This window comes from Musca autumnalis, unplaced genomic scaffold (assembly GCF_047663935.1).
Source record: "Musca autumnalis isolate F117 unplaced genomic scaffold, ASM4766393v1 scaffold_2, whole genome shotgun sequence".
Lineage (NCBI taxonomy): Eukaryota > Metazoa > Arthropoda > Insecta > Diptera > Muscidae > Musca > Musca autumnalis.
Window position 1 is genome coordinate 119,615,466 of NW_027411755.1, and position 14,336 is coordinate 119,629,801.

The window sequence follows — 14,336 nt, forward strand, 5'->3', positions numbered from 1 at the left end:
CAAATTGAAATATGTCTCCTATATATATTTTACATATTCATAGTGGTGTAGGGTATCACATAATCGGCCCCGCCCGACTATGATCCTTTCCTTACTGGTTTTAATATGTCATAACTCCAATACTACTGAAGGGATTTCCATAAAATTTGCGACAAAAGCTCAATGTTTGCCGTTGTTATGTATATATTATGAATTTCGGAAGAGGTGGGGTACCTTCCCCATGCCTTTCTGTTAAACGCTATATATAAGTCAACTGTATGATTATATCGGTTTCAGCATACATTTTGGTAGGCAATGAAGTTGTGTGCACCCTAGGTACATATTTGGAGCCAAGATACCGGACCAGGACTTCTTTTTCTTTCATGTTATATCTTGAAAACTGATGACCACGCCCACTATTTTCAAAACATTATTTTTCCAAAACTACTGAACCTAATATTCAGAAAATGTTCAGGAATGTCCCGTGGTCCAAAATGCTATATATTTGTAGACGAATTTCGGGGCCTATTATTTTATAATCGCTATATTTGCTAAACTTATGAGTGCATCGGGTTGCAAATTAGTTTTCGAGACAACGGTGGTTGCGCCACCGATCAAGAAAAACTATATATTTACAAATTTACTTGAATGGTGAGGTTCAACGATCCATCAGCCATGAAAAGCTAAAACATATAAGTCTCAATTAGCGGAAGAATTCGATTTAACCACTTTTTAACCTTTAAAATTAGATCGCTTTAGGATAAAGACAAAGACATGGACGATAATAAATCCTAAAAAGCATAAATTGGCGAAAAAATCCGACAAAGTCCGTAAGAGAAAAGAAAGTTTACAGACAAAAAATCCTTCTCGGTTAGACAATAGACCGAAGAAGTGAGGTAGAATATACCTATTTTTGAATTTTCAAGCATAAAGTCGATATAAAGTTGTTTTTGAGTTTTAATTCATTACGACGGGCCAGCAACGCGGACCGGGGTCTGCTAGTTTAACATAAATATAGCCACGGCTTCCACGCAAATCAACTTTGAAGGCCAATATTTTTTGCCAAGTCTAAAAACATTTCATTTTATCCAAAAGCATTTTAATTGTACAATATACACCCACCATTCGCGAGTTATAAAAGGGTAAACCTTGGCTTCAACGATGTTAAATTTTCAAAAATATTGCACATATACACTTTCATACGGGCAAAATGTGCCTCATCAAAATAATGGTTTTAGACCCCAAGTATGTTTGGACGAACTCCGTTTCAGACATTTTGGAGTCGATTTAGCAATGTCCATCCGTCTGTCTGGTGCGCACGATAACTCTCGAACGGATGAACCGATTTGGTCAAAAATTTGGTCTTCGTAATATTTTGTCTAAACTTAGTTTAAGTTCGGTCCACTCCTTCATGTACCTCCCCCACAAAAGTTCGAAAATGTTCGAAACAATTGTGCGCACGATAACTCTTAAAGGTAGTGACCGATTTGGTCCGTACGTTACACGTCGTTAAATTTCTACCAGACGTAGATGATATTCCAATATCGACTCTATCGGTCCACTCCTTCGGGTACCTCCCACACAAAATTTCGGAAAAGTTCAGTTTAGGACCTGCTCTCGAATCGCTTCGATTTTTGTTGTAACAACTTGTATTCGCTGCCCCCATTACGACGGTGCAAGTTTTTTCAGTGGCAAGTCCATACTTCCTGAGAAAATGGCCTGAAAGCTGTAAAACCCCGTTTTGGCACTATGTGTTGTGGATGGAGCGCGGTAACTCTTGAACGGATAAACCGATTCCATCCAAAATTTTGCTATCGTAATATTTTGCCCAAAGTTGATTCAAGTTCTAAGGTGGGCCTTATCGGTCGACTCATTGGTGTACCTCCCTCACAAAAGTTCGAAAATATTCGAAAAAATTGTTCGCACGATAACTCTTAAAGGTAGTGACCGATTTGGTCCATAATTTGCATATCGTAATATTTCTACCAGACATAGATCATGTCCTAATATGGACTCTATCGGTCCACTCCTTCGGGTACCTACCACACAAAATTGCGGACAAGTGCAGGTTAGGACCTACTTTCGAATACGACATGGTACACAATTCATTGCATCATGATTCATATTTTCAAACTTTGTATTTACTGATTTTAAAGAAAGTTTCAGCCAAAAGACGAGTAAAATTAATTGATATGAACTGAAAAACTATTTGTACTTCTTTCAGATATCTATTTAATATTAAATTATATTATTTTCATTCATTTTTTCTATTTTTTTCTCACAATTTTGGAGTTTTCAGTACATTTTTTAATTTTTCTATTTTCAAAATTAACGAGAGGGAGACGTGCCAAAATAACTTTTTGGTATACAGACATTCTGGCAGGCATTTGATTTTTGTTTCTAAATTTGTATGCGAATTTGAAACGATGGACAAGAAATTCAACTGCAATGAAAGAAAAAACAAAATTTGCTATGATTTGAATGTATACTAGTCGTTAAAACGTTTACTTTTCATTCATGTTTTGCAGTTTTTTTTAAATGTTTGGGTTTTTAAGAAATTTTTAAATTTTGTATATTTCCTGTAATAATTAATTTATTTCGAAAAATACTCTCATTTGTTGGAGGTGGGAAATATTTTATCGTCGTTCTGAGAGTAATTTAAATTGAACAATGTACAAAAATCGTTGTTCCTTCTCAAACGTTTGTATGGGAAATTAAGTAATTATATCGTAATTTGGGTTCGAACAACGAATATAGAGCGAATTAGCCTTAGTATGAACAACGCATTAGTTGACTGTGTGATTTAAATTAATTCCATAAATATGCTTGAACGTCAAATTAAATCCAGTGTATTTCAGATGAGTTTTCATTTGAGGTATGTACGAGTATACGAAAAGGAATTGACAGTTGAAATCGAGTGGATTTCGTAAATGTAAACCAAGCATTAGGCTAGATCGTTTTTATATACACACAATCCCAAGGCAGTGGGTTGTTTCAGGCCGAATTAACCAAAAACTAGTCATTCGGCCAGCGATCGTATTAGTTACGGATAGTTTGGCGTCACTCACAAAACTGTATACCACAAAATTAGAGGATAAAAATAGAATTCAGAGTTACCATAGTGGATTAATACTATTCATTTTGGAGATTCACAAGAGAATATAAACAATGAGCATTTCTGATCTTCTTCATCGGACTTGTAAGGGAATATAAAGTTGAAGGTAGTAGTACTTTTAAATAGTAAAAGAATAAAAGAGCAAGGGAAACATAGATTGAATTTTTCTTTATTCTTCTATCAGAAATGACGTCCAACTTTACTCAAACGTTGGATGTGTTTAGAGCTTTATTGTGATGAAGCTTTCTATTATTTGAGGGGTAATATTGCAACATACCTACATACTTGTAATTTGTATGCAATAAACTTTTAATTACTAATTCAATCGGTGTTGAGGGTATTAGTCACCGCCGTAAATAAAACTTCTCCTCACAAAATAATTAATTTGAAGAGTTGGTTACCCGTACAAAACGTTCTATTTTTAACATTTTCTTTTCACATTTTGTGTGGCAACAACCTCCAGTGAACTTGCGGAAAATAACTAAAAAGTGCAACATGATCGTATGACCAAAAAAGGTGTGATTAATTTAATTTGTCCTACAATTGGTTGTAGTGGCCGTTATTATTTAGTACCTATTTATTGATTTTATTTATCTTGACGTAAAAGCTAATACAATGTATTTTACGTTGGGGATAATTAATAAGTACTTCGAGAGCATAACTAAATATATAATATATGTACATATAATCTTCCTAGTATAGTCTTTAACAGACTTACTAGTTCCACTCACAAAGGTCCATTACAAAGTTTGTAATTTATTTTCCAAAGCTTTATTGTTTCTCCATCGCATATTTGTAATTCACATTTGCATTTTTAATTTATCGATCGCATTTATAGAACATCCAAAACAGTGCTTTCGGCGGTCATGTTCTCCCCGCTGAAAAGGTTGATCACATCCCTTAATTGTGTCTTACTCAAGTGGGACGTGTTGTTCCCAGATGTAGCTCATAAAGACCTTTCTTTCCCTAAGAGGGATGTTGTCAAAGACCTTTATTTCCCGAAGAGGGATGTTATCCAGTGACTTTCTCGTGGCCCTATAGCAAATGTGTGTGGCTCAAAAAAGACCTAAAGACCTTTCTTTCCCGAAGAGGGATGTGTTTCAGTGACCTTATTCGTGAATTTTAGACATAAGAAGTTTGTGGCTCGTTCAGGCGTGATTTGTGTGCCATCTTGACGCGTTAAGCCTCGGTCAAGAACGGTACGTAAAATAAACAAAGCTGTTGGGGAGAACTTTGTGATCGCAATATTTTTTTTAATCATTACTAGCAGACCCTTGATCCACGTTTCTGACCCGTCGTATTCCGTTTTAATGACAACTTTTTAAGGACTTTATTACAACTCAAAAATAGGTATTTTCTACCTCATTTCTTCGGGTCCATTGTCTAAATCGATATATTCATTGAGGTTTTATCAACAGATTTTGTCGGCCACCTTTAGTTTCTTTTATGGACTTTTTCGGATTTGTTCGTCCATTGATGCTGTTTAGGATTTATTATCGCCCTAAAGCGATCTAATAATAAAAGTTAAAAACATGGTTAAGTTAAATTCTCCCGCTTATTGAGACGTATATATATGTTTTTAGTTTTTCATGGCTGATGGACCGTTGAACTTCACCATTTAAGGAAATTTGTAAGTATGTATGTCGTTTTTCTCAATAGGGGATATACCGTGCCACTTTCGAAATTCATGCCTAAATGTACCACGGTACATTCATAAAAACTGGCCGTCGTCGGGACTTCGGGCACCAAGAAAGAACATTTGATGGGGGCGCAACCACCGTTGTCTGGAAAATTAATTAGAAAATATAGCGTTTTGAAAAAAAATATTGAAAAGAGTGGACGTGGTCATCAGTTTTCAAGACATAACATATTTGTAAAGTACCTAAGTTCGGAGACACAACCCCATTGTCTCCCAAAATTAATGCTAAAATCGATGTAATCATAAGTTTGGCATATACATATAGCGTTGGAAAGAAATGCGTGGGAAGGTACCCCATCTCCTCTGAAATTCATAAGGTACACATTGCCACGGCTGACCTTGAGCATTTGCTCCAAATTTCATGGAAATCGGTTCAGGATTTTGGAGATATAACATATTTGAAAGAGTAGACGTGGTCGGGTCTTTAGGCTTAAAAGAAGTACCTAGATTCTAGATTAATTCGTACATTTTCGATCCGATACATTGGTTATTATTGCAAATGTAGAAGTTTTTTTAAATATCAAACAAAATATGCAGCCTATTTTCATCGGGAGCCATCCCTGAAAATGTCAGTAAAATCCGTTTCGGTAGTTTTGTAGATGCAACATATTTTAAAAAGTGGGCGTTGTCAAGCGTTTGGGTCCCAAATAAGTACTTAAGGTTGGAGACACAGCCAAAGTTGTCTCGCAAATTAATTTCCGACACATTCGTAATTATTGTAAGTACAGCGTTTTTTAAAAATAGGGTATAGGGGAAGTATCCCGCCCCTTCCGAAACTCAACCAAATTTGTAGCCCATTTTAACCTGGGGGCCATCCCTATACATTCCCTGACAATTTCAGAAAAATCGGTTCAGTTCAAAAGATAAAAATTGAAAAAATGGCAAGGTCAAATTTTCTTTGCATAAAAACATAAGTCGGGTTATGGCGAACATTTCAAAAAGAGAATTATCCAAATCGGTCCAGCCGTTCTCAACTGATGCCATTACCAACGATTTGATTTTTATTTATAAAGATATAGCATTCTTAAAGAAATAGGGTATGGGGGAAGTATCCCGCCCCCTACGAAATTCCGGTACATTCCCTGACAATTTCAGAAAAATCTGTTCAGTAGTTTTTGGAGAAAAGATAACAATTGAAAAGTAAAAAATGTGGGCGTGGTCAAATTTCCTTTGCATAGAAACCTAAGTCGGGTCCAGCCGTTCTCAACTGATGCCACTACCAACGAACGATATTTGATTTTTATTTATAAAGATATGTAAAAAATTCTGGATCATATTACGATGTTCTCCCCAAAAAATAATTTTAGAAAAAGGCTACACACCTTAGGCTTTGATCCACATACATATATTCGCGCAGAGATATTTTTCTTTAAAAAACAGTTCAAGTAAACGGTTTGAAATTGTTTCCAGCATATTCTCCTTGCGGCCGCATTTACGGGGGCAAGTCCATACTACCAGGGATAATGGCTTAAAAGCTCCAAGAAACCTTGACGGCACCATCTAAAATATCAAATCCACAAGATAACTACCGCAAGGAGATTAAGATTGGTCTAAACTTTGCACAACCTATTAATTCATCCAGTAATGTATTAGGTTGGAATATGGACTATATCGTTCACGTCCTTCGGGTACCTTCCACACAAAATTTGGGAAAAGTGCAAACTCTAAGCTTTTTCTGTTGAATTTTACAACGATAATGATAGGCAAGAAGATGCGGCACAAAATTACGTAGTTTTCGACAGATTTGTTGTTGTAAGATTTTACTTACAATTTTTGTAATTAATCGTAGTTTAATACAAAAAAATTTAAAGAAAATCGAAGAGTACAATCATTGATAAAAATTGATTTTAAATTTTAAATCGCAAAAATTGCATCCAAAGCCACTGTGCAATATTAAAGAAGTTATAAATATTTCTTTGCACATGGTTTTTACAGAATTTGACTTTTTGATGGCGCGATATCTCTGGAACCGTTAGTCAAAAAAATCTGAAAATATACGAGAATGTTTTGCTGATGAGCAGGATCACCTCAGCAAAAAATAAAGAAAATCAAAACCTCATCTCGAAAAAGTGTTCGATTTCACTCAGGAATCCCCATACACAATAAGTTTGAAGAACTCTAAAATTTAATGATAATTAAAATTATCTAAGTCATTAAAAATTATTTTACAGTTAAATGCACAACGTTTTCGTCTTCTAAGAAATTTTTCGCAAATTTATTTATTGACTTTTTATTTACTACTTATTTTAATTATGATTTATTAAAAACTATACCTTCTTAATCTTTCTTCCGCTTCGAACAAAGAACCGCGATCGACGTTTTTTGAGTATTATTGTTTTTTCCAAAAAATTTAAAACGAAAACGAATGGGCCGATCTTCATATATGTTGGTGCGCGTTTTAAAAACCTAATAATCTTGCTTTAAGCGAGATAGAATTTTCAAAAATCTATTTTAACAAAAATAGTGACCTGTAAAATCAAAATTTCGATTTTTACGAAAAAATGGAACAATTTTTGCCACAAAATCGGGCAAAAAAAAAATTAAAAAAAGATCTGTCTCGCTTTAAGACAAGGTTTTTATGTATTTAATAAGCTCACCAAAATATACGAAGATCGGTCAATCCGTTTTCGAACGATAGGCGTCACCGACTTCAAAAATGGCATTTCGAGAAAAACGCGTTTTAAGTTGTTTTTTGGTTTACATGAATAAAAAATTTATTTTTGGTAAAATTACAAGGAGTTATCTATTCCTGGTCCATACAGGAGCTCTTCCGCTGACGGTGCAGCTTGTAAAACGGAAATTTGGTGTTGCCTTCGCAACATACTTCCCTCACGAGTGCAATCGCCCGCACGTCTCTCTGCCAGTGCAATTCGTGCTTGGTCGATTTTTTTAGCATATTCGTGTGCGTTTTGTCGACAGCTCAATCCGATCGAGCTCAAATAATATAACAGTGATTATGTATCTTCGTTAAAAAGACCAATCGCGATTTAAGCTGCTAAATTTACAACGAGTGTTCCACTTGAAAGGGTTTTGGGGCAAATTTCCCAAATAAGTTGATTGAAGCTTTCGTTGCTATTTTGATTGAAGCCGCCGACGCATCTTTCGAGTAAAGACTCTTTACTTACATCGTTGTATATAGGTCTAATAGCATCCAAAAAATTTGATGGAAGTGGTCTGTAATCGGGTATGAAAGCCTCTTTTCTTGCCCGAGCCCGTTGACATGAACACCACGAGTCTTCACCGGTTGGACATCTCTCGTGACGTGGATTTGTATCGCTTGAACTGTAATGATAATATGTCGCCCATATTGCCTCATGCATATCGTGAATTGAATTCGAATGGCGTCAAATTGCAAATTTTTGTTACTAATTGATAAAAAATAATGAATGAGCTGCTTTATAATATGAAAACGCCCATTCACATGTACAATACTTCTATACCTGGACCTGGAAATGAATGAATGACCGTCCACATGTTTCATTCATAGGTTACTAGTGAATTCATTTCAGGGGATTCCCAACAGGTAGCCATTGTGAGGTACATTAAAATTATGCAAAAACAAGTGGTATAATAAACCTATAAAGTACGCCTAAACACATAAATCACAACGGGATCTCAATTGAAAGGTCATATCTCAGCCAGTTTTACTCCGGTCGACTTTTTGTGGCACACTCTATACTACCTGTACTTCAAAATATACCAATAAATTTTGTTCGATTTTTTGAAATTGGCAAGTAGGGATAACCCCTTAAAAGTATTACAAGTACATATTGGCTTGATTCCGGTCGTTGTGAATGTAATATAGTGTGGGATATTTATTTTGTTTCAAGAATAGAATTCCGAATGTATTTATTGTTTGTCGGAGCATCGGAAATGAATGGACGGTGTCCTTAGTATACAGCGATCGTTGTTTGAAGAAAAACTTTTCTACATTCTATAAATTAATACGACAAGTATATGTCAAAATGGGAACTTTCCTTGAAGATCTACAGTTAGTAGCCTTGAAAAATAGAAAATCGCTTTCAAGTGGCCCTGAGCGGGGAAATGTCATCCCCTGTCATGTAAAATACGTATAAACTTGCCTATTCGGTGAAAAATTTATTAAATGGACCTAATACAAAGCAAATTAACATATCCCAATGTGTTTCCTTAAGTTAGTAAAATTAAAATGCAAATATACGTATACTTTTCTGTGTTGTGAAAATTGAATTTCTTCAATTGTATGAAATATATACGTATTATATTAAAATAGATTCGTGTAATTATGGTTATTTTGTCGATTTAGCCTAAACTTCATTTTTGTAAGGTGTACATATATTTATCTGTGCCACTGTATATGCCAAACTTATGATTATATCGGTTTTAGCATTAATTTTGGGAGACAATGGGGTTGTGTCTTGAAGACTTATTACCACGCCCACTCTTTTCAATAATTTTTTTCAAAACGCTATATTTGCTAATCTTATGAATGCATCGGCTTGCTTTTCCAGACAACGGTGGTTGCGCCCCCGATCAAATGTTCTTTCTTGGTGCCCGAAGTCCCGACGACGGCCAGTTTTTATGAATGTTACATCTCGAAAGCTAGCGAATCGATTTTCACGAAATTTTGTGGAATGTACCGTGGTACATATAGGCATGCATTTCGAAGGTGGCACGGTATATCCCCTATTAAGAAAAACGACATACATATTTACAAATTTCCTTAAATGGTGAAGTTCAACGGTCCATCAGCCATGAAAACCATATACGTCTCAATAAGCGGGAGAATTTGATTTAACCATGTTTTTAACTTTTATTATTAGATCGCTTTAGGACGATAATAAATCCTAAACAGCATCAATGGACGAACAAATCCGACAAAGTCCATAAGAGAAACGAAAGATTGTATACAAAATCTGTTGATATATCTCAATGAATATATCGGTTTAGACAATGGAACAGAAGAAAGGTAGAAAATACCTATTTTTGAGTTGTAAAGCATAAACTCCATAAAAAGTTGTCATTAAAACGGAATACGACGGGTCAGCAACGCGAACCCGGGTATCCTAGTAATGTACAAAAAATATTGCGATCACAAAGTTCTCCCCAACAGCTTTGTTTATTTACGTGCCGTCCTTGACCGAGGCTTAACGCGTCAAGATGGCACACAAATCACGCCTGAACGAGCCACAAACTTCTTAAGTCTTAATATTCACGAGCAAGGTCACTGAAACATCCCTCTTCGGGAAAGGTCTTTTAGGTCTTTTTTGAGCCACAAACATTTGCTTTAAGGGCCATGAGAAAGTCACTGGACAACAATTATCCCCTCTTCGGGAAAGGTCTTGGATAACATCCCTCTTCGGGAAAGAAAGGTCTTTGAGCTACATCTGGAACAACAAACGTCCCATTTGAGTAAGACACAATTAAGGGATGTGATCAACCTTTTCAGCGGGGAGAACATGACCGCCGAAAGTAGTGTTTTGCATGTTCTATAAATGCGATCGATAAATAAAAAACGCAAATGTGAATTACAAATATGCGATGGAGATACAAGGTGCTTGAAAATAAATTACAAACTTTGTAAAGGACTTTTGTGAGTGGAACTAGTAAGTCTGTTAAAGACTATACTAGGAAGATTATTCTGATTTAGTTATGCTACAAACGATGCACTTTTTGTAACTTTCGGAGTACTTATTAATTACTTTCAACGTAAAATACATTGTATTAGCTTTTACGTCAAGATAAATAAAATCAATAAATAGGTATAAATAATAACGGCCACTACAACCAATTGTTGGACAAATTAAATTAATCACATCTTTGGTCACACGATCATGTTGCACTTTTTAGTTATTTTCCACAAGTTCACTGGAGGTTGTTGCCACACAAAATGTTAAAAATAGAAAAATAAATAGGGTAAACAACTCTTCAAATTAATTATTTTGTGAGGTGAGGTTTAATTTACGGCGGTGACTAATACCCTCAAACCCGATTGAATTAGCAATTAAACGTTTATTGTATACAAATTACAAGTAAGTAGGTATGTTGCAATATTACCCCTCAAATAATAGAAAGCTTCATCACAATAAAGCCCTAAACACATCCAACGTTAGAGTAAAGTTGGACGTCATTTCTGATAGAAGAATTATTATTTTACTATTAAAAAGTACGGGAACAAAGCTTGTAACAATCCCTTACTACCTTTAACTTTATATTCCCTTACAAGTCCGATGAAGAAGATCAGAAATGCTCATTGTTTATATTCTCTTGTGAATATCCAAAATGAATAGTATTAATCCACTATGGTAACTCTGAATTCTATTTTTATCCTCTAATTTTGTGGTAGTTTTGTGAGTGACGCCAAACTGTCCGTAACTAATACAGTTGATCCTCGATTATCCGGGAACCTCCATTATTGGAATAGAAAAGATATGTTGGTATTTTTCCATCTCCTCTATTTTTATACCCTCGGCATTTATGCTAACGAGGGTACACACACATTCATACGGACGAACTTTGGGCGAAATGTGTTTCAGACAATTTGGAGTTGATTTAGCCATGTCGGTCCGTCTGTCTGGCTGGAGCGCACGATAACTCTCGAACGTATCAACCGATTCGGTCCAAAATTTGGCTTTCATAATATTTTGTCGAAATTTAGTTTAAGTTCGAAGATGGGTTATATCGGTTCACTCCTTCGGTACCTCCCCCACAAAAGTTCGGAAATGTTCGGAAAATTTATGCGCACGATAACTCTTGAAGGAAGTAACCGATTTGGTCCATACTTTGCACTTCGTGAAATTTCTACCAGACTTAGCTGAGGTTCCAATATGGACTCAATCGGTGCACTCCTTCAGGTACCTCCCACACAACATTTTGGAAAAGTTCAGTTCAGCGATTCGTGAACAGGCCCTAACTGTTCACGAATCGCTTTGATTTTTGTTGTAGCAACTTGTATTCACTGCCCTCCATATGACGGTATAAGTTTCATCAGGGACAAGTCCATACTTTCTGAGAAAATAGCATGAAAGGTACAAAACAGCCATATGACACAGTGTGTAGTGGTTGGAGCGCTAGATAACTCTTGTAATATTTTGTGCAAACTTAGTTTAAGTTTGAAGATAAGCTATATCGGTTCACGCCTTCAGGTGCACTCGCTGAATCAATTACGGCAGTAAACATTTTTTTCAGGGGAAAGTCCATACTTCTTGAGAAAACAGCCTGAAAGTTGTAAAAAACCCCTATGGCACCATATGTAGTGGCTGGAGGGTTCGAACCGAATACTGCGTTCGTCCACACTTTGGATATTGTAACATTTCTTCGAATATTAAATGAAATTCGTAGGTGGTGCCTCTCCTTCCGGTACCTCCCCACAAAACTTCGAAATTACGCGCTAAAATGGTACGCTCGATTTCTCATAGACGTAGCAACCAATTTGGTCCAAACTTTGGATCTCTAAATACTGTCGAAAATTAGTTTATGTTCAAATTTGGGCCATATCTGTCCAATCCTTCTGGTACCAACCACAATAATGTTCAACATTTGGACTTTTTACCGAAGGTTTTCCTAGTGGCCCTGTTTACAGCGATATTATGTTTTTCGTAGGCTAGTTATCTATCGATATCCTCGCAAATTTTTGAGCTTTAATCATATCCATACTTTTGTCGGTGCATACACCAAAAATTTTGAAAAAACCACCTGAATACATATATGGTAATATTCAAAAATGTTTTACAATCGTTGAAGTTGAGGTTCACCATTTAATAAGTCGCGAACTGTCAATATATTTTATATAATATGAATATATTTATATTAATTGAAGTGTTTTAGCCGGAGTCTCATAATATAGACCATAATAAATAAATTACGTGGAAGCTGTGTTGGTGGTAATATAAAAAATGGGTAAAAATTTGTTGAAGTTAGCAAGTTTTTTTTGAGTTTTTTTTTTATTTCTTGACAAACCAGGGAAAATTCAGACCTGAGCTCAAAGAAAGAATTGAAGAATACCCCTTGGGCAACATGGATCTAATGTATGACTTTTCGATATATACAGTGCATCCCCCTTAAATCGATGCTGACATTTTGAAGTTTTGAAATCGGGTTTTTTTGAATTTTTCTTATAATTGGAGGGAGCAACCAGATAATGACCTAAACTATTTATTGGATTGTAGAACTCGTGATTCCACGTCGTTTGATGTATATCTCATGAGTGTGCTCCGTTCAGCTCCCTAGTAAAAGGAGTCCAAAGTCGAATTTTTGGTGCGTAAATTTTCTTTAAAACCCTATTTTTTGGCTTCAAAGTTTACAACTTGGACTCAGGTACCCTTGAACCCCGCGTGATTTTAGTTTTTTTCCGCGCCGGATTTAATGAGCCCTACCGCGAATCCATCCACTGAAACCGCTGATATAGATACCCTGAAAATTGGAAAATAAGCAAAATTTTATTTTGACTAATCCGCATACTAAACCGCGATTTCCCTTAAAATTTTTTACATAAATGGAATCCTTTATACACGATTATAATATTTGTCAAAAAGGTGTGTCATAAATTACAGAGATTCGGGAGTAGTATTCGTATTTAACCAAAAATAGAATCAGGTAGCACACCCGCAGTTCTTGACGAATCCGTATAAAATTTGTCTTATTGACGTATTTTTAACAGGGGGTCACTGAAATCGGATGCGCCTTATAATCATATGAACATCGCGTTATTTTTACCCACATGAAGCATTTTGGTGTAGTAAGATGCAACTGATGGCACACTTTGGTCGCTGAATGAAACATGGAAAAATGCAAACATATTGACAGAGAGGCACTCGCTCTATGCGAAAAGCACATGCGCCTCAACTGATTTTAACTATTTCGCGCGTTATACGGTTTTTAACTTTTATATTTTTTCTTTGATTGTAATATCAATATCACTCTTTATTTCCTAATTCTATTGCTTATTACACTAAGCAAATATACTTTCACGATGATAAACTATTTTCCTTGAAGAGGTTTTAGCAAAATAATTCAGGTTTTGTTTGGAAATTTAGCGAAATAGTAGAATAACTCCTAAAAAATGTTCTCAAATTTTTCGTATTAAACCAAAAAAATATATTCTTGAAATAATGTTCCAACAATAAACTTTTGTCTTTTGTTGTAGCTGCAATATGCAATTTAAAATCCTAATCTATAAAAGTTTGTTCTCACATTTTTCTGGACATTGTCTAGATTCTGTACGTATTTTTAATTTATTTTTTTAGAGATCTTTATGGACTCTGAGTTAGAATAAATAAAATTTACTCCAAGATTCCTTCATTATTTTTTGATTTTCCGCGAAAATGAAAATAAATTTAGCAAATATTTAGGCGTCTACGGATGGAGATTAAATGTTGTTACCGATTTATATATACATTTTGGTATTACAACACAAAGGGAATTTTTAAATATTTTTTCTTTATAAGGGAATAAAACACCCCATAACTTTTGGGCGCAGCATCCAATTTTGTGAACGCGAACAGATGTGAAACCACGATTTTTTTCTTAACCCATGTACCAAAAATCGTGAATGTGCTTGTAAAA

At 35.3% G+C, this 14,336-nt stretch overlaps 1 protein-coding gene across 1 annotated transcript in view; it reads right to left on the reverse strand.

Moving 5' to 3' along the window:
* LOC141395033 (uncharacterized) overlaps positions 1-14,336 on the reverse strand; it is a 123,040-nt gene that overhangs the window by 36,843 nt on the left and 71,861 nt on the right. The gene's annotated exons all lie outside the window — the stretch shown is intronic.